The 24,261-nt window shown below is 37.4% G+C and overlaps 1 long non-coding RNA gene across 1 annotated transcript in view; it reads left to right on the forward strand.

Annotated features, from left to right (window-relative positions):
- The first annotated feature begins 3,631 nt into the window (after window positions 1-3,631).
- Window positions 3,632-24,261, forward strand: part of LOC118763282 — a 29,621-nt gene continuing 8,991 nt past the window's right edge. Inside the window, exons 1-2 of the long non-coding RNA XR_004999033.1 lie at window positions 3,632-3,668; window positions 15,967-15,972. This is a non-coding gene — a long non-coding RNA (uncharacterized LOC118763282). The remainder of the gene's footprint in view (window positions 3,669-15,966; window positions 15,973-24,261) is intronic.

Consider the following 24,261-nt stretch of genomic DNA (forward strand, 5'->3'; position numbering starts at 1 on the left):
ACAATGCGAATGCATTGTGACCAGCTATGTGTAACTACATCTGATGGACTGGTTGTCACGTGATACATGGATATGTATGCATACGTACACATATACATATATATATATATACACACACACACACACACACACACACACACATCATATAAATGAAAAGGTGGCGAGCTGGCAGAACCGTTAGCACACCAGGCAAAATGCGTAGCCATATTTCATCTGCCGCTACGTTCTGAGTTCAAATTCCGTCAAGGTCGACTTTGCCTTTCATCCTTTCGGGGTCGATAAATTAAGTACCAGTTACGCACTGGGCTCGATGTAATCGACTTAATTCGTTTGTCTGTCCTTGTTTGTCTCCTCTATGTTTAGCCCCTTGTGGGTAATAAAGAAACATGTATCATACTCAAACTCGGTGTGTGACACACTAATTGTACATATTAGGCAACTTGATGTAGTTGTGTGTGCTACATATCGCCCTCCAGATGCCCCAAGCCATGTGGGCAAGTTTGAAGACTGCCTTATAAAAATAGAAGAAATTCTAACCACATTAGAACAACACATAGGTGTGCTTCTCATGGGAGACTTCAATCTGCCCAATGTCAGATGGCCCGAGGGCCTTTCTCTCCCAGGAATGACAAGATGTGAACGAGGACAGGCGAGGTCCCTCCTGAACCTCATCAACACCCTGTACATGAGCAGGTAATACTCCAACCAACCAGGGCAGGTAACACACTGGATCTCTGCTTCACAAATGACATGGATCTCATCCATAATGTGAAAGTGACACCGACACTACTCTCAGATCACAACATGATAGAGCTGACCATGTACGGGCCAAAAGAGAGCACGGACATGCAGCCTACAAGAAACCCTCAAAATCTTTCCAGCTTGAACTACCATAAGGCAAACTGGAAACAAATTGAGAAAGAGATCCTCAACAAAACTGGCCTAAATGTCTCTCCTCGCCAGACATCGACGTGAAACTTCAACAATTCATGTCTGTAATGCAAGCCATATGCTACAAATGTGTCCCAGAGAGAAAGGCCACTGTACACAAGAACAAAATCCCCAGAGAGAGGAAAATTTTAATGAGACGGCGTACGAAATTTTCAAATCGCCTAAACAAACAGATTGAAAGCAGTGAAAAGTCCCGCCTGAAAATAAAACTGTTGGAAATCGAAAAATGTCTGCAACGCTCCCATGAAAAAGAAAGAGCAGACAAAGAAGCCTGGGCTATAGAAAACATAAAATCTAACCCCAGAGCTTTCTACAGGTATGCCAAAGAAACAGCTACAGTGCACTGTAGAATAGGGCCACTCCTCGAAAAGGATGGCACACTTACAGGAAAACCAATGAGGGTAAGTGAAATACTGAATGAGCAATTCAAGAGTGTTTTCACTCCACCCCTTGGGCATCTCCAAATCACCAATCCAACTGACTTTTTTACCACTGCAGATATAAAATCAGAGGCGGCGACGATAGATTACATCGATATAAAGGAAGACGATGTAACCAAGGCTATAGATGAAATGAAAACAGACTCAGCTACTGGCCCCGATGGATTCCCGGCAATCCTCCTAAAAGCATGTAAGAGAGTCCTAGCAAGACCACTGCAGTTCCTCTTTCAGAGCTTCCTTGCAGCTGGCAAACTTCCAGGAAAACTGAAGGAAGGTAAAATATGCCCCATTCATAAAGGAGGTAGCAGAGCGGAAGCCAAGAACTATAGACCTATCTCTCTGACCTCACACATCAGCAAGGTCATGGAACGAATAGTCAGAAGGAAGCTGATCACCTTCCTTGAAGAGAATGACTTGCTGCCCGACACCCAACATGGTTTCCGACCAGGGAGAAGCTGCTTAACTCAGCTCCTACAACACTATGACTGGGTGCTGAAACGGCTGCTCAACCACTCAAATGTGGAAGTGATATATCTCGACTTTGCAAAGGCCTTTGATAAAGTCGATCATGGAATGATATGTCACAAACTGCGTGATCTCAACATAGTTGGAAAACTGGGAGAATGGCTTCATGACTTCTGAAGGATAGAAGTCAGGTGGTAGTAGCCAATGGGGCCACCTCCATTAACACACAATAGTGAGCGGTGTTCCGCAGGGCACTGTTCTGGGACCACTACTGTTCATAATGGCCCTCTCAGACATGCCCTCAGCCACGCAGAGAGCCACGATCACAAGTTATGCAGATGATACAAAAGTTTCACAGGCAATACAGAACCCTGAGGACACTAAACACCTGCAATGTGAGCTGGACGAAATATACAAGTGGGCTGAAAAGAATAGCATGCAGTTCAATGCTGGAAAGTTTCAAGCTTTATACTATCAGCATGCAAAACTGAATGCAATACCCAATGAATACACTGGACCCGGAGGGATTGCAATCCCAGATGCACAATCAGTGCGTGACCTGGGTATTCACATGAGTGATGACGCGACCTTTCATGTACATGTTGCTAAACTGACAATGAAATGTAGACGGCTGGCTGGATGGATTCTTAGAACCTTTAGAACAAGAGAACAAGAAACCATGATGGTCCTCTGGAAGACACTTGTCCTAAGCCACTTTGACTATTGCTCTCAGCTATGGTCACCATCCAGTGTCAAGTTGATCACAGAACTTGAGGCGATCCAACGAAGCTACACAAAGAAGATAGCCTCTATGCAAAATGTAAGCTACTGGGAAAGACTCAAGAGATTAAAATTATATTCCCTGGAGCGTAGGCGGGAAAGATATGCCATAATATACATCTGGAAGATCCTGGAGGGAAGTGTCCTGAACTTTGGCATCGAGAGTTACGCAAATGCCAGAATTGGGCGCCACTGCGTGGTGCCTAGGACTCCAAACCTGCCATCAAGATGTAGGACAAGATTCTGTGATAGCCTGGGCTTCCGAGGCCCACAGCTCTTCAATATCCTCCCGAAGAACCTGAGAGACCTGCATGGGGTGGATACAGATGTCTTTAAAATGAAGCTGGATCTCTTCCTGTCAGGTGTCCCAGATGAACCAACTTCACGGCAGGAGGGGCAGATGAGGGCAGCTGCATCGAACTCTCTCATGCACCAAATAGCAGTTGCTAGAAAGCCTCCATGAAGTGAAACCAAGTAGCAACACCAAATGGCGGTGCCCCAGCATGGCCACAGCTCATAAGCTGAAACTAGAATCAATCAATCAATCAATCAATCATATAAATGAAAAATGCATTAAATACTACAAAACATATGTAGGACAGACACAGAACGACCCCAATGCTTCATATACACATATACATACATACACACACATATATACATATATATATACACACATACATACACATATATATATACACACATACATATATATATATATATATACACACATATACATACATTTCATGTCCTAATACATCTCCTGCTGTGGCTGTGTAGTCCTATCCTGGACAAGCACTCCCTCTGGCAGGTGCCACAAATGTAGCGAAGGCTTTGCCTGGCTGGTTGTAATGTCATACATATACACATATATATACATACATACATATACACATATATATACACATATACATATATATATATATTATATATATATATATATATATATATATATTATATATATATAGATGAATTAATTTACGGTATATATATATATATATATATATAATATATATATATATATATATATATGTATATACATACATACACATATATACATATATGTTAAATAACTTATATTGAACTGTACTATTTCCCTCTATTTAACTCTCTCATATAATCTTTGATGAAGGGATATCCTTCATATCCCTGAAACAGCTGTAAGACTACCTTTCTCTTTATAAATATCCGTGAAATTCCACACTGCTTTGGCTTTGTTGTCTCATTTTATTTAACATATACATGCTCACACACGACCCACACTAGACTCCTCACTCATACAATTATCAAACCGGAACTTTAACTATGGTCATTCTGTAACACTTACATAGTCTTACCTGCTATTTTGGGTCCTCTAGATACTAAACCTCTCATATCTTTACATATATATACACACACACACATGCATGCATTTTCCACTGTTTGAAGCAGTCTTGGAACTCTTGCGAAAAGATGCCTTGTAATGCCTCTCTTGTTTTTTATCTTCTTAATCTCTTCCACATCTGCAAATTCTATTGCACCAGCAGCTTTCATTACCAAAGATAACCTTTCAATTCACAACATGCATTCACTTGTGACTGCTTTCGATCTTCCATGAGCAAGTAAGGCACAAATTTTGCTGCAACTCTTTTCATTCGCAATTCTTCTCTCAAAATTCTTTGGCAAGAGCTCTAGAACTCACCAGTCATATTAACAAGTTCATCAATTATTTGACAATGGCCCTCCAAGATCACTTCATGAATTTTTGTGATGTTTTCATTCATTCAGGAGGTCAACAGTTTTCCCCGAATGAGGTTGGTCTACAGGTAACAATTGACCATTCCTAAAGCATGAAAACCATTCATAAATTTGTTTTTGCTCATGGCAGCATCCTTGTAAACTGTTTGGAGTATGACAACTGTTTCAGCTACCATTTTTTTCTTCAACAGAAAACAGAATTTCATGGAAGCATGCTGTTCCTTTGTTTGAATCATTGCAAAAATCGATGAATAGGAGGGAAACACTGCAAAACAAAGCTGCACCATGTGGCAATACAACTTCAATCAATGTGGCTTCTAGCAGTGGAAGCCTAAATTACAACAGGCTTGTTTCACAGTGAATGTTTCCAGTTACTTTTGGGTGCCTCCTTGTAACAATGAATGAAAAATAATTTAAGATATATGTGTATGTATATATATATATATATACAGGGTGACCTGGAAAAACAATATCCATGAAAATTTTATTAGATCCTACAAAGGTCTGTGTATGATCATTCCCTTGAACTTATATGATCCTTCCCTTAAACTTCAGTTTGTGTATGATCATTCCCTTTGCATAAAAGTCATGTTCTTTTCAAAATATGCTCCAAATGGCATACGTCGTGCAAAATTGTCAATTACTTGAACACAATCCTCTTTGGTCGATGCCAGTGTCCCCTGACTGGCTCCCATGCCAGTGGCATGTAAAAAGTATCATCCGAAAGTGGTCAATGCCAGGGCTCCTGTGCTGGTGTCACATAAAATGCACCATCCAAAAGTGGTCGATGCCAGTGCCCCCTGACTGGCTCCCATGCCAATGGCACATAAAAAGCATCCACTATGCTCTCAGAGTGGTTGGCATTAGGAAGGGCAACCAGCTGTAGAAACCTTGCCTGATCAGATTGGAGCCTGGTGCAGCCTCCTGGCTTGCCAATCCTCAGTCAAACCGTCCAACCCATGCCAGCATGGAAAACAGACGTCAAATGGTGATGATAATAATGACGATGATGACATAAACACAGAGTTTCTCTCTGTTGCCATACAATGTACACATGGGTGTTGCGCATCGTTCTTTTCATGCAGTATATTATATAAACATAGAATATAGCAAACAACAATCTTCAAAGGCCTATCCTTAATACTTATCTGATTCACCCCCATACCCTATAACTCTAACAGAACCCACATGACTTAAGGATAATGCATTTCCTCTCAGGGAGAACAATATTATCTTTGTAAAGAATCCATTCTTCCTTCTTACCCTCTTTATATTTCATATTTTATATTTTATGGGAAAATTATTGATCTTTAAAACTTACAATTGCTATACATATGATCTGAAATACATAGTTCAGATTAGGTGTTATTTCAATTCATTGTTTACAAATGTAACAAAAACTATGCCCCATGTTGTTGTTATTGCTGTTTAATCCCAGCTCAACTTTGATCAAAGCAGATCTGAGATCAAAGATGATTCTGTTATGAGCTTCCCAAACATCGTATATCAGGGATTGGATTATTCAATGCATCCTTGTTTATTTATTGGTGGTTGGAAGCCATGTTCATTTTAGAGAAATTACAAATAAATGCATCACCAGCAGCAGCAACTGTGCAGGGGGGGGAGCGCCCCCTGTTGTACTCTTTCGCTCCAACTTTCTCTCACTCTTTCTTCCTGTTTCTTGTCCCCGACTTCCTACGCAACCGCTGAGCCTGGATGTGCATTCATCCATCCGTCGATGCTCTCAGTGTTGGGGGTTGACCTGCTTTCTCTTCTGCGGGTCTTAGGAATAGCAAAGGACCATGTTTTGGACTTCTCCCATCTTGCAAGCTCTGGGACGAAGACCGTTCGCTCAACAGCAACAGCAACAGCAGCATCCATTTTCCATGCCAGCATGGGCTGGATGGTTTGACAGGATCCAACAAGCTGGAGGACTTCATTGAGCTCCAATGTCAGTTTTAAAATGGTTTCTATTGGTTGGATGCCCTTCCTAATGCAAACCACTTTACAGTGTTTACTGGATGCCGTTTTTGCATTACACTGGCACTAGCGAGGTTGCCTGTATCCTATGGAACAAACTTTACAATTTTTGTTCTTTCTATGACTGTTAGGAAGGAAGGGCAGAGCCCATGATTTTTACAGACTTACATAGACTTATGAGAGTGATGTGGCTGATACCTAGCTGGTAAATAGATTGGAGTAAGTATGGGAATCAAATATCAGATCTGAATCCTCACAGCAAAATTATCTGTAACAAGAGCACAAGCCTTGACCAAGGCAATACCAATATCCTCTTAACGATTAACCAAAGATGATTTTTAAAATGAGAATGCTTGAAATAAACTTGACTGCTCTCACAAATCAGAATACTAAAAACGAACCCTACTGCTGTCAAAAATGAAGCAAAAGAAACAGAAAAATAATTCAGAATCCTTGACTGGTACCAGATCGATCCCCAAATTTAATCTGTTTGTGCTAGTCATGAGGCCAAACATCCCTGAAAGTTTCATCTGAATCCATTCAGTGGTTCTTGAGATATCTTGTCCATGGACAAACAAACAAACACGACTGAAAACAATACTTCTGCCTTCTCTCAGGTGGAAGAAATAAAGGCACTCAGCAGTGGTGTTAAACAGGGTGATGTTTTCTACTTGCAGCTGTTTCACTGTATTTGCATAACTGACATTAACACTCTCCTTGTTAAATAGCGTAAATTAATGACTCTCATTTTCTCCAGTAATTCCTTGAAGTTAATAGAGCTTGTCATATAACAGACAGATACATATGGCTACTAATAATCAAGTAGGAAATACAGTTTGTATACTCATGTGTAGAACAGCTTGTCAGTAAATGATGTTTCATTAATGTCTAAGCAGCTGCTTATTTCAAGATTTCTGTTATAAATAATCCATTGCTATCCATGAAGAAATTGATACCATCATGGATAATTCAGATGAAATTTAACCTAATATGAAAGCAAACCAACGTTCAAGGGAAGAAAATACCTAAAGAATAAAAATCATTTCGGATATAACATCATTATTTTTAATATTTGTAATTTTGTAGAAATATTAATATATAATTATATTAATATATAACTATGTATGTAATTTTGTAGTTGTGCTTAGCTGACCACAGTCTCTTTTCTTATGGATTTATTAAATTTAGAATGGTTCATAATTTGTTATGCATGCTGTGTCCTTTCTATGAGTTGGCTGGAAACCAAATATACAAATTCAATTTATTGTAGAAAGATATCTTTCTTCTTCTTCTTCTTCTTCTTCTTCTTCTTCTTCTTCTTCTTCTTCTTCTTCTTCGACTTCATCTTCTTCTCCTTCTTCATCTCATCCTCCTCCTCCTCCTCCTCCTCCTTCTTTTTCATCATCATCATCTTCTTCATCATCATCATCATCATCATCTTCATCATCATCATCATTTTCTTCTTCATCATCATCATCATCATCACCATCATCATCATCTTCATCATCATCATCATCATCATCATCATCATCATCATCATCATCTTCTTCTTCTCCTCCTCCTTCTCTTCCTCCTCCTCCTCCTCCCCCCATCTTTGTCATTACTATCATCCTCCTTCTCCAACAGACCCACTTCCTACAGCCTCCTGTCTTTTAATTTACTTTATTGAATTTAAATTTTGAGATTTTCTCCCTTGTCCTTTTTTTTTGACCAAAATTAATAAGTAAACCAATGGTTCCTTTCTCCTCATTAAGGGCTTAATTTCTATTAATTAAAATATGGCTCATGTCATTAACGTTTATTACAGACTTCACTATGAAATAATTAGTTTGCTAATGAAAAACTTTTTCTGAAAAATATATATTTAATAAACAACTATATAAATCAATAGTAATTACACAAAAAGTAATAAAATAACATAAACTAATTAGAAACTATACTACCATTCTCCGATTAATGAACAAGTAAGAGAGAGCCTCTATGGAATTGTGTGACCTGTTAAAAATAGCAGCTAAATTCACTCAGATCGCTCTCTGCTGTCTTATAAAAAAGAATGATGTACTGGATAATGTATCTTATCATATTCCCAGCTCACATAGAAGGGGCAAGGATTAAATAATAAGAACAACCCTCATGAACATCTGAATGGAAACTGTACTTCATTTGTTGGTTAACAACACAACAAATGTTTTCATGTGAAGAGATCTTCACAATTGTTCAAATGGAGATGAGTGCCAACACTACCATATGGCATGCTTGAACAATTGTGAAAATCTGTTCGCATGAAACTATTGGTTGCCTTGTTAACCCACAAATAAACAATTTTTATCCCCCAGTGCAGTATTGAGCACTCGTTCCCCCTGTTCAATAGTAGCATTGCATGTATATATATATATACAGGTACTGAACCTCTTATCTGGAATCCCAAAATCCGGAATTACCAGAAATCCACTAATTTTTGAAACTAGCTAGCTATGAGTTTCGCGGGCGATAGTTGTTCGCCATGCGGCCACTTTGTTTTTGTTTCTGTGGTGTATGTGTCACATGACACCAGATCAAATGGATCCTGCTTTAGAAATGTATTACTTTGTATATGTTACACAGTTTTGTTCTTTACTTTTCGCTGTTTATTTTATATTTTTGGTATATATTTAGCTGTGTCCAGAAACCTGGAAAATCCAGAAATCTGGACCACCTCCAGTCCCAAGGTTGCCGGATAAGAGGTTCTGTACTTGCATATGTGTGTGTATGTGTGTGTGTGTGTGCGTGTGTGTGTGGATGAGTGCATGCATTTAGTTTGTGTGTTTGGTCTGTGTTTATTTATTTTGGAATTGTGTTGCAGTTGTAAATGAGCTTCCCTGTCATACAAGAGGTGTTCTTCATTTCCAATTTTCTGTGAAAAGATGTATGGCCAGGAGGAAATATTACCTTGCTTAGAGAAAAAAGTGTAGGCTGGTGACAGGAAGACCTCAATGAATTCCGTCTGACCCATGCGAGCATGGAAAAATGGATGTTAAAATGATGATGATGATGATGATGATGATGATAACGAAATGACTGAAACATTTGTCGATAACATGCAAGGTGGGGCAATGAAACAGATTGTACTCCTCTGTCAACAAATATTTTGTTGAGAGATTTAAAGAAAGTCTTCTTGTTTGACATTAGCTGTCAAGCTAAAAATATTTTCACTTTGCTTTAATGCATTACATGCTTAATATAAACAGGATTAAGTGAATTTCTAGGAAATCAGAAAACAAATTTGATCACTCAATTTATCATGTCTTGTGGAAATATTAAGCATAATTTCAATATTTTCCTTAATTTCTTCCATAATTCTAATTCCATAATCACAGAACAGACATGCACACGCACATTCAAAAAATTCTTTAAAGCATAAAATAACAAATAAATAAACTTAAGGGAAAATCACTGCCACAAAGAAATTGACAATTTTATGGTGGAAATATTTCCATTAGGTATTTGTTTGTTACATTACATCTCTTATGCCCAGCTGACATAGCAATGATTTAATAATCAAAAGAAAATTTGGCTGTGATACTCCACTTACTTTCAGAAGCTTCTATCTTCACTTTAACCAATATTATTTTTCTGTTCCCTTTTAAAAAAAATTTCTTTTTTTGCCAATTGAAAAGCAATTTACGAACTGTTTAGTTTAAAAGTCAAGAGGAAAGTTGATTTTTGTCCAAAATTTAGTAGTTTTACCACCAATTTTTATAGCAAGAGGCCGTCAAAAATGCTGGCAGACTGGAAACAGGAACCTCGTTGAGTGCATGACAGAGGAAACTGGAGAATTTAATAAGCTGACCCTTGGACACAGAAAGGGCACCTGGCTGATGAATATGAACGAATCATCATCATATCATCATCATCATCATCATCATCCTCCTCCTCATCATCATCATCATTTAATGTCCACCTTCCATACTGGCTAGAAGCATATTATTAGAAGAGATAGGGTTGAGTGTTCATAACTAAGAGTGGGTGATGGTGAAAGAAAAGAAGTTATCCTCAGGCTGGAGACCTGGCCCAACTATTTCCGTCAGACTCGACTCTGTTAACGGTATCCATAAGCTAAGGACTAGTGTTAAACCAGGTGATGGATGTTGGTGTAATTCTATTAAATTCCATTCACAAGGCTTTGGTAAACCCATTGCTGTAGTATAAGAGACTTGTCCAAGGTGCTGTTTAGTGAGATTGAACCTGAAACCATACAAACATAAAACAAGCCAGCAGCCATTTTAGATGAGGCAAGATTGTTTTTTGTACATTTATGCTTCTGTTCAGTTCTCCTTCTGGAGCATTTGAAAGCAGCAAATATTTTAATTTGAATGTTCCACAGCCAAGAACAGATTAAACTTGAATTATTTTCCTTTTATGGTCTGCAAAATAAGAAATCACAGCTTGCTACACACTTGTATCTTAAACGACTTTCATACATTTGTCTAGTTTGAATAAGAATATCATTTTATGATAATTCAATATAAATGCAGATCACTAGTTTACATTTTTTGCCTATTATATTGGAGACAAAGAACAACTATGAGCTCAATATATCACTTGTAATATGGTATGACATTTAATTTTTATTGTGTGAAACTATCGGCAGTATTCTGATTTGTGAAGGTAAGTGGCCTGATGGTTAAGGTGTTGAACTCATGACTGTTAGGACAGAGGTTCGTTTCTCAGGTTGGGTGGTGTGTTGTTCTTTGTGTAAGGAACTTCATATCACATTATTCTAGTACACCAGCCTTCAAATGAGTACCAGTGGTGCCTAGGGGATCTAACCCTACAACAGATTGGTGCCCCATTCAGGGTGGACTCTTGTACCCTCAGCCTAAATACTTTGAAAATCTGGATGAGCTCTGGCCTCATGAGTCTCTTAAGCTCAAAACAGACTTTAAAAGCTCTGATTATAAAAGGAAAAAGTCTCATAAAAAAACAAAAGCAATTACAATAGTGAAAATCCTGGAGTCAGCTAAATTCAGTGAAACTAAAGGTTCAAGAAGCTTTCAAAGTAATCTCAAGCACTTTGCTCAAAATTTTACAGGCTTTTTGAAAGGATTAAAGGCAAAGTCAACCTTGGCGGAATTAGTGAAATCAAAAAATCAAAATCAAAATCAAATTTGATGACTGGCATCCGTGCTAGTGGAGTGCTAAGAGTACAATCCGAGTGTGATTGTTGCCAGAGCCACAAATTGGCTTCTGTGCTGGTGGTACGTAAAAAGCACAATCTGAGCGTGATCGTAACCTGCATTGCCTTACTGGCACTTGTGCTGGAGGCATGTGAAAAAACATTCGAGCGAGGTCGTTGCCAGTGCCACTGGACTGGCTCCTGTGCAGGTGGCACATAAAAAGCACCATTTGAGCATGGCTGTTGCCAGTACCTCCTGACTGGCCCTTGTGCCAGTGGCATGTAAAAGCACCCGCTACACTCTCAGTGTGGTTGGCGTTAGGAAGAGCATCTAGCTGTAGAAACTCTGCCAGATCAAGATTGGAGCCTGGTTTGCCAGTCCTCAGTCAAATTGTCCAACCCATGCTAGCATGGAAAGTGGACGTTAAACGATGATGATGATAATGATAATGAACATAGCAGCAGGCAAAATACCACTATGCATTTTGCCTGGCATGCTAACACCTTAACGATTTTTAAGGATTGAAAATAGAGAAGTACTCATTATTAAAGTTAATTTTTGACCTCCCTTATAGTTCCTGCACATTTATTTTGTTTGTATATGGCTGGGCACTCTGTTGGTTAGGATGATGAGTGTACCAGTTGATTTGATCAATGGAACAGCCTGCTTCTAAAGTTAAAGTGCAAGTAGCTGAGCACTCCACAGACATGCATACCATTAATGAAGTTCTCAAGAAGATTCAGTATGATGCACTGAATGTGAAAAGACAAGCCTATTGAACTACAGGTACAACTTGTTTTTGTCAGCTAAGTGGACAGGAGAAATGTTAAATGGAGTGTCTTGCTCAAGGATCAATGCACCAACAGGAATTGAACTCATGGCCTTACAACTGTTAGCCAAATGCATTAACCATTAAGCCATGCATCTTCACTGTTAGTACATGGTCTAACTGTAATTAAAAAAACATTGCAAATGGTAAAAGAGACGAACTCTGTAACTGGTTGAAGTCCTTTATTTTCAGTCGAAAAGAGGTTGTCACAGTTCTAGGACAGCCCTCTTCGCCCTATGAGATGACATCTGGTGTACCACAGGGATCTGTTCTTGGCCCCCTTTTATTTGTTGCATATGTTAATGACATAGATGCCAACTTAAAGAATGCCACAGTGCTGAAATATGCAGATGACATCAAGCTGTACCTCGAAATAAAGAGGTCAAATCCTGTACACTATAGATCTCTATTGCAAGCAGACCTGGACACAATGCAGCAGTGGATCATGGACTGGCAACTCAAGCTGGCTGTGGACAAATGTACCACCATGCATTTTGGGAGGAGAAACCCAGCGTCCACCTACTCCCTCCACAACACTAGTCTCAAAAAGTCTTCATGTGAACGTGACCTGGGTGTTATTGTCGACAGTGATTTGCATTGGACAAAACACATCGCTAAAATTGTCAAGAAGGCTAAGGGTGTCTTGGCATCACTCACCAAATCCTTTGTGAGCCGCTCTCCAGCTATCTATCTGCGGCTTTATATAGCTATGGTGCGACCTCATCTGGAATTTGCATCACCGGTCTGGAACCCCTATCTTGCCCAGGATATCAATCGTCTGGAAGCTGTTCAGCGACGTGCAACCAAAAGAATACCCTCCATCAGGCATTTGCCATATCCTGAACGCCTTACTTCCCTGGGCATGGACACATTGAAACTCTGACGTCTGGCAGCTGACTTGGCAGACACCCATAAAATTATCAACCATCGTACAAACAATAACTCTGAGCACCTTTTCAAACTCCACCCATCTAACACCCGTGGACATATTTACAAAGTAAGAAAACAGCACAGCTCCCATGACTTCAAGAAACATTTTTTCACGCTGAGAGTTGCTGAAGCATGGAACAAACTGCTGGCATCAGTTGTTAGTTGTCGGAGCACTGCATCCTTCAAAACTTCCATGCTTTCTGAGATTCGCCAACACTACACCTGATTTTCTCCCCTCCATACACACACAGGCATGTATCTGACTCATACATTGTTCGCTTTCCAGACATTTCTACATTACTGCATGTACTTTATATGCACTTTCTGACAAGTTGTGGTGCACCTGAGCACTGTATACAATAATTTCATTATTATTATTATTATTATTATTATTATTATAAAATATTTTGCCTCTTTGTCATTTTTGAGAAGTCCATAGAACTAAGTTGAGTTCAGAAGAAGGACATGAGCAAAAAACAGGGACAGAACTATTGAGCCAATCCATGGAAATGCATTCCATAGAACTAAGTTGGGTTCAGAAGGACATGAGCAAAAAATAGGGGCAGAACTATTGAGCCAATCCATGGAAATTAGGAAAATTCATGGTAATCCATGCTAACTAGAAAAAAAAAATATATGAAAAGGAGTTAGAAAAAGAAAGAATTTTTCTGTGAGGAAATGCTTCTAATATTCAGTGATAAGGTAGTGAGCTGACAGAATCGTTAACACATTAGGTGAAATGCTTAGCAGCCTTTTGTCTATCTTTATGTTGTCAGTTCAAATTCTGCAGAGTCTGACCTTGCCTTTTATCCTTTCGGACTCAATAAAATAAATTCAATAATAAAGAGATGAGGAATTATGTATATTATTTACATTAGATGGATATTTGTCCTCTTCTTGTTTGTTGTTAACACAACATTTCGACTGATGTACCCTCCAGACCTTTCTCTTACCAAATACCACTTTTTCAAGCACCTAGATGGTTTCCTATGAGAGGAGTTAAAAAATCAAACCAATGCTGAAAGTGCATTCAAAGAGTTCATCAGCTCAAGAACTCCAACTTCTATGTTACCAGAATAAACAAACTTGTAACTCATTGGCAAAAATGTGTTGATTGTAGAGGTACTTACTTTGATGAGTAAAATTTCTGTATTGTTGAAATATATTCTGATGAATTTCATGTTTCAAAACGTTGCTTACTTTTTACTCAGCCTGATAAAAGCAACATTGAATCACAGTTTTACTTAGAGTATATGTTAGGCTTTTAACTTTATCTTTATGTCTGAGCCTAAAAGGAAGCCTCTACATAGTGACTTGACCTCATAAAAATAGCAGCTAAGGCTGTCTCAGACAACACCTTCTTTGGAGCTGTTTCTGAGGCTGAGCTCAGCTCCCAAATGATAAACCACAAAAATATACAATGTAAGAATTGCTTTAGTCTATTCTTTTTGTTCTTTAATTTATTTCAGTCATTTGACTGTGGCCATGCTGGAGCACAGCCATTAGCTGAACAAATTGACCCCAAGACTTATTCCTTGTAAGCCTAGTACTTATTCTGTCAGTCTCTTTTGCCGAACCACTAAGTTACGGGGAGATAAACACACCAACATTGGTTGTCAAAGCGATGGAGTGGGGTCAAACACAGATACACACACAAATATTTACATATACATATATATATATATATATATATATATTATATATATATATATAATATATATATATATATACATATACGACAGGCTTCTTTTAGTTTCCATCTACCAAATCCATTCAGAAGGCTTTGGCCAGCCCAAGGCTATAGAAGAAGACACTTGCCTAAGATGCCACACAGTGGGATTGAACCCAGAACCATGTGGTTGGGAAGTAAGCTTCTTACCCACAGCCACTCCTGAACCTAAGAATCTCACAAACTAAGAATAATAAGAGCACCCAGAGAACACAAATTTCCACCAAGGTAACACCAATATCCTCTCAACGATTAGCTAGAGTTGGTTTTTATAATGAGAATATTTGAAATAAACTTAAGAGTGCTATGACCACCATCTGAGCATGATCGCTGCCAGAGCAGCTGACTGGCTTCTGTGCCGGTGGCATGTAAAAAGCACCATTCAAACATGATCATTACCAGCATCGCTGTACTGGCACTTGTGCTGGTGGTATGTGAAAAACATTTGAGTGAGGTCTTTGCCAGTGCCGCTGGACTGGCTCCTGTGCAGGTGGCATGTAAAAAACACCACTTGAGCTTGGTCGTTGCCAGTACCGCCTGACTGTCCCTCGTGCCAGTTGCACATAAAAGCACCCACTACACTCTCAGAGTGGTTGGCATTAGGCAGGGCATCCAGTTATAGAAACTCTTCCAGATCAGATTGGAGCCTGGTGCAGCCATCTGGTTCACCAGTCCTCAGTCAAATCGTCCAAACCATGCTAACATGGAAAGCGGACGTTAAACGATGATGATGATGATGAACCCAAGTCCTCTCAAAAATTAAGTAAAAAAAAACCCAGAAAAATAATCCAGAATCTTTGTCTGGTACCTGATCGATCCCAAAATCTAATCAGTTTGTGCCAGTCACGAGGCCAAACATCCCTGAAAGTTTCATCTGAATCCATCCAGCGGTTCTTGAGATATCTTGTTCATAGACAAACAAACAAACAAACTAATATGACTGAAAACAATACCTCCGCCTTAGTAAAGACGGAGGTAATTATCTCACAAATGACATTCACATGAAAGATAGTTTTGTAAAATGAAGTGATTCTCTCATCACTGCTTCAGTGATTACAGTGAAGTCTATGCATTGCTGATGAGATCATAATCCAGTCCAGTGTTACCTTCCGTACATGCCAAAATTAATGCATATTATCAACAAATATTGTTTTCTTTTCTCAGCTTTTTAATGTTCTCTGTATTAAATATGTTTTATAAAATGTGACTTTTTTACAATTAGACTGTCTTAAAGACTGCTGCATATTATTGGCATGAAGTTGTAAAAATTGTCAGTTTGGTTATGTGATTGGAAGAATAACAACATTTAAATTTGTAACCTCTAAGTCAACACATTGATTTTCTTTTTTATCAGTTTATGTCATTTAAAAAAGCAAAAATTACGAAAGGCAAAACTCCCCACTAAACTAAAAAACTAAAAACTAAATAAAAACAAAGCATTTAAATGTAGAATTCTGAATTCCAAAGAAATTGTAACCCTTATTTTTTTTTAAAAAAAGGAACATGTGTAAAAGGAAATAAATGAAACCTTTTAGTACTGGTAAAAATTCTGAAATCTAAAGAATTTGTAAGCCTTAAGTTATAGTTCAACACATCTTTCCTTCAGTCAATCAGCTTTGTTTAAAATATACATACATTTATACACACACACACACACACATTAGATGATGATGATGATGATGATGTCTTTTTACTTATTTATCTTGTATTTTATTCTTTAGTATTCAATTTGTTTTCTATAAAACTTTTTGCTTGTGAATTAGTTTTTTTTCTTTTGTGTGTGTGTAAAAAAATGGTTGATGATGATGATGATAATAATAATAATAATAATAATAATAATAATAATAATAATAATAATAATAATAATAATAATGATAATAATGATAATAATAATAATGATAATAATAATAATAATGATAATAATAATGATGATGATGATAATAATAATAATAATAATAATAATAAGAAGAAGAAGAAGAAGAAGAAGAATATTAATAAACACTTAAATGTGAAAAGAATTCTGAAATCTAAAGAATTTAATGGATTGAAGCTAAAACCAGTTTTTAGATGGTAGTTGTCCAAGTTTTCATTTTGTAATCAGAGACTATCAAGATCTCTTGTATTCCTAATATTTTACTGTCCAAATATAGAAAAAAAAGTACTAGGAAAATAAATAAATAAATATCAATGTGATGGATAAACCGGAACTGTCTTGGAGAAATGCACGGAGCCCATAGTAATTGAGATGATTTTCTTTTGTAAGGATCCCATTTATTTAGATGTAGTGCTAAATGGTACCCCAAAGGCATAATGTTAATTATTCAATGGTTAAGAGGATTCATTATTCTCTCTTACCATTATAATGGAATGAATAACTGTAAATTTGTCTAACATTAATTAAAAACAAAATAATTATCTTGCATTTTACTTCATTTGAAATGGAATTAATTTATATTTAGAAAAATTTGTTTGAGGGGAGTGATGAGAAAATAATAATATTTAAAAAAAATATTTTTTTAATCTTTCATCTGTTTCAGTCATTGAACTGTGGCCATGCTGGTGTACCACCTTGAAGGCTTTTAGTTGAAGAAATCAACTCCAGTTCTTATGTTTTTTTTCTTATAAATCTGGTACATATTCCATCTATCTCTTTTGCTAAGTTGTGAGGGACATAAACAAACCAACACTGGTTGTCAAGCAGTTAGGGGTTTGTGTGACATACACTGAAATAAAGACCCCCCCATAGACCTTGATGGATATTTGGTGTGTGTCTATAAATATATATCAAAATAAGCAATAGGATATCAAGAAGTGATGCAATACAACTGTTTCAAGTAGCTCCATTTAATTGAACGATGCAATCATTACATCGATTTAAATGATTTTATTCAACTTACTTTGAGCTGTACGGATAATACCACACTGACTTGGTGCTTCAACTTAAGCACCTAATTCAATTGAATATCAATATATATATATACATATATATATTCTTTTATTTGTTTCAGTCATTTGACTGTGGTCATCCTGGAGCACCACCTTTAGTTGAGAAAATTGACCCCAGGACTTATTCTTTGTAAGCCTAGTACTTATTCTATCGGTCTCTCATGCCGAACCACTAAGTGATGGGGATGTAAACACACCAGAATCAGTTGTTAAGTGATGTTGGGGGGACAAACACAAACATATATATATATATATATATATACATACATATATATATATACACGACCGGCTTCTTTCAGTTTCCGTCTACCAAATCCACTCACAAGGCCAGAGGTGAGGCTATACATATATATACATATACATACATACATACATTTCAAAGGTAAATTTCCAAAAATGGCTAAGAGAGATATATAATCCAAGTGGCTATTGTGCTTGCTCTAATCCATTAACAATGCTGGCTAACCTCTGTGGATATAGATAAATTCCATTTAGTTGAATTTACTATACTCAGTTAATCCTCACTTAGGTAAATCCAAATGTCATTATAAAGACTGCATAGTGTTGGTAGAGAGGAAATAATTAATTAATAAACACCTTTAAAGAAAGATGTGATTATCTGTAAATTAAACTTGGATGTGTTAAAGCACTGTTCTCCTGGTGAGATAATCATGTACCTCCTCTACAACAAGACACCTGTTTCTGTTTCTCTGTCTCTCCGTCTCACTCGAACCTTTCACCATCTGGCAAAAAGATCACCTTGTCTAATGCCCCTCTCCTCTCTAAGGACCTTTGTCTTGCAAGTTACTTGGTGACCATGCCAGCGTTGGTATCATGCAAAAAAAAGCATCCAGTCCCCACTGTAAAGTGGTTGGCATTTAGAAGGGCATCCAGCTGTAAAAACTATGCCAAAAATGCCCTCACCTGTTCTTGTGCCATGTAAAAAGCATACTGTCCACTCTGCTGGACAAAACAGTGTCAAAACAAACACAGGAGTCTGGTGCAGGCTCCTGCCTGGCCAGCTCTGGTCAAACCATCCAACCCATGCTAGCATGGAAGCCAGATGTTAAATGATGATGATGGTAAAGATGGTGGCACATAAAAAGCACCTGTTGAGCGTTCGGCCTCATGGAAGCAATGTGGCTGATGCCAGTGTTGTGTAGCCGGCACCTGTCCTGGTGGCATTTAAAAAGCATCTTTTGAGTGTTGGGCCTCACAGAGGCAAAGTCAAATGACTGAGACCTTTGGTAATATGCTGAGAAGATCCATCAAGCTAAGTGAATTCATAGTCGTGACAGATACTGGTGTCACACAACTGGCACCCATACCAGTGGCACATAAAAGCACCCATTACACTCTCAGAGTGGTTGGTGTTAGGAAGGGCATCCAGCTGTAGAAATCATGTCAAATCAGACTAGAATGAAAGTTTTGAAAGGAAAAAAAGCATGAATTTCCTAAATTTTGGGCTAAAATTGATGGCATTTATCCTCAAATGACGAAAAGAAAATATACGTTTGAAACAGAATAAGAAAGATACAGACAGCTGTTTTACAAAATTATAGATTTAATTTGTGAACAAATTGAGATACAATTTCAAAATTTACATGACTTACATTTTTTAGCACTTCTCGATCCAATGAGACAAAATAACGACGTCCAGGAAACATTTCTAACTTGCCTTAAACATTCTTATGGAGACCATTTCGACAGCCAAAAGTTAAGAAATGAATTTACTGCCTTGTACAAAGATGCTGAACTAAAGGGAAAATTCGTTCAGGATTTACTTTACATTCTGCATAATAGTGGATTAGATGAAACTTTGCCCCAATGAACGAATCTTTGTGAATTAATATTAGCACTACCAGCAACAAGTGCTACAGTGCTCCTTTTCATATGTAAGTAGAATTCGTAATTAGAGGGAGACCGGGGCAAGTTGACTACAGGGGCAAGTTGACACATTTTCTCTAGAGAAAATGCGAAACTACTTTCGGACAATTTAATGACATCATAGTAGTGCTGTTAGTATAAGCTTGCCCATCATTTGATTTTGTTGCCGTTATGAGAGTTTGTCTGCTATACACGGACAACATTGGAATTTTCCACTTGGTAAGTTATTTTCGACATTTTTGATAATTAGTTATTTTGGATATTGTTTAAGACTGCATTATGTGTAGTAAACCTTAAGGAGTTAGTAAAATATCTCTCACGACCCTATACTAATGGATTCTTGCGAAACCCTAGTAGTTTTCTCTCTGTTTACATTTACGAGGGAAATGGGGTCAGGGCAAATTGACACATGTAAACAGGGGCACATTGACACAGTGTCAACTTGCCCCGGCCTATGATAAAGTTGTTGTAGGTTGCTTACATTGATTCACAGACTGTGTCTATCCCATTTTAACTAAGAGTGTTTGCTATTTGATTCATGTCTGGTACATTGGATCAATTCATTGAGTAATTTATGTATTGCTTGCTATAGTTTTCGATCAGCTATCTTTATCAATACCAACCTATTCTATCATCATACTGTTACCTACTTAGTCAACAGCTTGTATACTGCCTCAGCTTTGTAACCTGTACCACTGATATATAAGCATGAAGTTATTATGCCTTGACCAAGCATGCTTGAAACTAAAAAGTAGGTAAACACTCAGACCTTCGTTTTGCTTTCACTATGCAATGAGCTAGATTGCTTTTTTTTCTCCCTCTCTCTCTCTTTACAGACCTAGATCTACAATTGTCATGGTGCGACACTACAAATGCAAAAGCGAGAGGGCAACCCTTCCACAGGATGTTATCCAACAGGCTATTCAACAGGTCCGAGCTTGTGTCATCTCCTTGCGGGAAGCTTCGAGGACATTTGGCATCCCTTTAAAATCTCAGTTTCACTACTGCATCAAGGACACTGAAGCAAACAACAATGATCACAGTCTTAGTGGATACAAAAGGCCATGGCAAGTTCTCACCAATGAGTTCGAGAATCAGATAGAGGCTTATGTTTTGGCTGCCACAGAAATTTACTATGGGCTTGCTCCAAAGGATGTGCAGAAATTGGCTTTTCAGATGGCAAAGGCACATGGATGTAATATCCCTCCAACCTGGCATGAGACAGAAATGGCAGGTGAAGACTAGTTCTCAGGATATCTTCAACGACACAAAAATTTATCCATAAGAAGTCCACAGGCAACAAGCTTGGCACAAGCAACAAGTTTCAACAAGACAAATGTTGCTATGTTTTTCAACCAACTTGCAGAGGTGATGCTTCGGTATAAATTTGATTCATTCAATATCTACAACATGGATGAAACTGGCATAACAACTGTGCAGCGCCCAATAGAATTATTGCCAGAAAAAGGAACAAAGCAAGTGGGGAAAATGACAAGTGCGGAGAGGGGAACTCTGGTTACAGTGGCATGCTGTGTAAATGCTGCTGGAAACAGCATACCACCGTTTTTTGTTTTTCCCTGGAAGAACTTTGGGCCACATTTCCTGAACAACGGACCATAAGGCAGTGATGGAGGTGCTAATCCATCTGGTTGGATGTTTGAGGAGTAGTTTGTGAAATTCCTTCAACACTTTGTGAGGAATGTGAAATGTTCAAAGCAATCACCGTGCTTTCTCTTGCTGGACAATCATGATTCCCACCTTAGTATCGAGGGGTAGACTTATGCATCAGACAATGGCATCACCATGCTTTCTTTCCCACCTCACTCCACACACAGGTTACAGCTGTTGGACAAAGTGGTCGATGGACCACTGAAGAAGTACACAAACACTGCCATTGATTACTGGAATATTAACCATCCTGGCCAGACCATGACCATTTATGACATTCCGTGTATTGTCAAAACTGCATGGCCATTGACTGCAAATCCGACGAACATTCTTAGTGGCTTTTCTTCTACAGGAATATGCCCTTTTAATCCCAACATTTTCATTGATAGCGACTTTGCACCAAGCTATGTCACTGACCGACCGGATCTGCACTTTCAGTACCTGGGCCTTCAGCACCTGCAACACCTGGACCTTCAAGCAACATAGCCACCAGGCCTTTTCTTTCACTATTTCAAATCCGTCCACTACCCAAAGCAGGCCCTAGGAAAGAATCAAGCAGAGGAAGAAAGAAAATTTGTTCTGAAATCCTCAATGACTCGCCGGTTAAAAGAGCAACCATAAAAGAAAAGACAAAAAGTAAAAGTAAAAAGAAGACAAACATTGATAAAGGAATGATAGGAAAGGGACTCAGTAAGGGCAGGTCAGCGAAGGGAAAAGGTCCAACTGTTAATTAAAAAGTTCAAATTCAAGAAAGTGATACCTCTGATGAGGAAGAGTGCTATTGCTTAGTGTGCTGCAAGCCTTTTTCCAACAGCAAAGGAAGGTTAGTGTGGCTTCACTGCTCTGATTGTAAAGGTTGGGCTCACGAGGCATGCACACTAGGTCTGACAATATTCACATGCCCAAATTGTGACTCAAATGATGATATGTAATGAAACTGTAATAAAGGCCCTTGATCAAACCAACAAGTTTATATCATGTGTTTCTGTCCACTGACATGTATGTTCCAAGAAATTGTATTCATATGTCAACATATCCCATTATATGTGTCAACTTGCCCCGGTATCAGGTCAAGTTGACACATTTAAGTGGTCTTAGAAAATGCACAAAATACAAATCCAGACACTAAGCAGATGAGATCTCTAGCTTTGTAAGTCTTCTGCTATGGTTGATTTATGCGTATAATACAAGATGCAGTAGAATATATTAAATAGTATTGCTCTGTCAGTGAAAATGTAAAATTTGTAGTCAACTAACCCCGGTCTCCCCTACAAGAAATTTGCAGGGACAAGAAAGGTCAAGCAGTTTAGTTCTAATTGGCATAGAAAAAGCTGTTTTAAAAAGCATTAAGAAGGAACCTTCTACAGTGATGTTATGGAAATTTCAACAAGAAAGAGAGGATTAAATAAACATTTAAATAAAACAGGTAAGGGTTAATGTTGATATGAGTGCCCGGAAACAAAATGGAAAAAAAAAAATAGTGCAACGAGTGTAAAATAAGGTGTAGGAAACGAATATGAAAACAAAAATTCTGGGAAAGCAACCGGGGTGGGGAGAGGCCTTTGGAAAATTCACAAGATCCGATGTTGTTTTTCCCTCATAACTTTTAGGAAAATTTTTTTTTTTAATAAAATTTTATATAAATACCTTTCAAACGGTATAGATTACGATTAAAAAGAAATTTGTGGGGAAAATCTTTTCCTAGGGGCTGAGGAGAGGACTTCAGAAAATTCAGTTTTAGGTTTTAATTGTGATTTTTTAATTTTAAAAATAGCTGTATTATGAACATGTCAATTTGATTCAAATATCTATGTGACAAAATTTTGGTTATTGCTTCCGCAGCCAGAAAGATCACCTGGTACACACACACATTGTTGTATTTTGGGATGGTCATTTTATTTATCATTATTATTTATTTTTTGCAAATTAAATACACACTATATTTTTTTTCCTTCACTCATTTATTACTGTTATTTTATTAATTTAATGCCTGCCCATTGTCGTTATTCTACCAAATATATACATTTTATCTATTATTTTGCACATTACTTAATCATCGTTATATGTTTTATCTTATATTTAATCTTTCTATAATATGTAATTTTCTAGATGGCATAATTTAATTTTTCATTATTGAATTGATGAAAAGTTGTTTTTTTTTTCTAATTTATTCATATATATATATTATATTTTTTGAAATTTGATTTAGTATTTCTAAATTGAATTTTTCCCTGTAAGTTTGGAATAATATTCCCTCATATTATTATTATTGTTATTATTATTATTATTATTATTATTATTATTATATATATATATATATATATATATATATTATATATATATATATATATATATATATATATATATATATATTTATATGTCTATCTATCTATCTATCTATCTATCTATCTATCTATCTATCTATCTATCTATCTATCTATCTGTATGCATATATATATATATATGAAAGATAAAATAAAGGTTTATCAGTTCACAATAAAATGCATTTAAGCTAAAAACGTTTGTCCCTATTTGGCCAGGGCTGAAAACACAGATCTCAGAAAGCTCAACCACGCACAACAATCCTTTGAACTAAACTTGAATGCGAAGAGTGTAATATTAAACTCTGAGCAAGAACTGAAGGAAATAAGTGGTTTTTGAGAGATGGAAATGTAATGCAAAAAGACAAGATGCAAATTACAATTGAAATGATTCAAATTTTTCATAATACAATTAGCAATATTGTTTCATTCACGTAGTTTT

The sequence above is a fragment of the Octopus sinensis genome, linkage group LG4 (genome assembly GCF_006345805.1).
Source record: "Octopus sinensis linkage group LG4, ASM634580v1, whole genome shotgun sequence".
Taxonomy (NCBI): domain Eukaryota; kingdom Metazoa; phylum Mollusca; class Cephalopoda; order Octopoda; family Octopodidae; genus Octopus; species Octopus sinensis.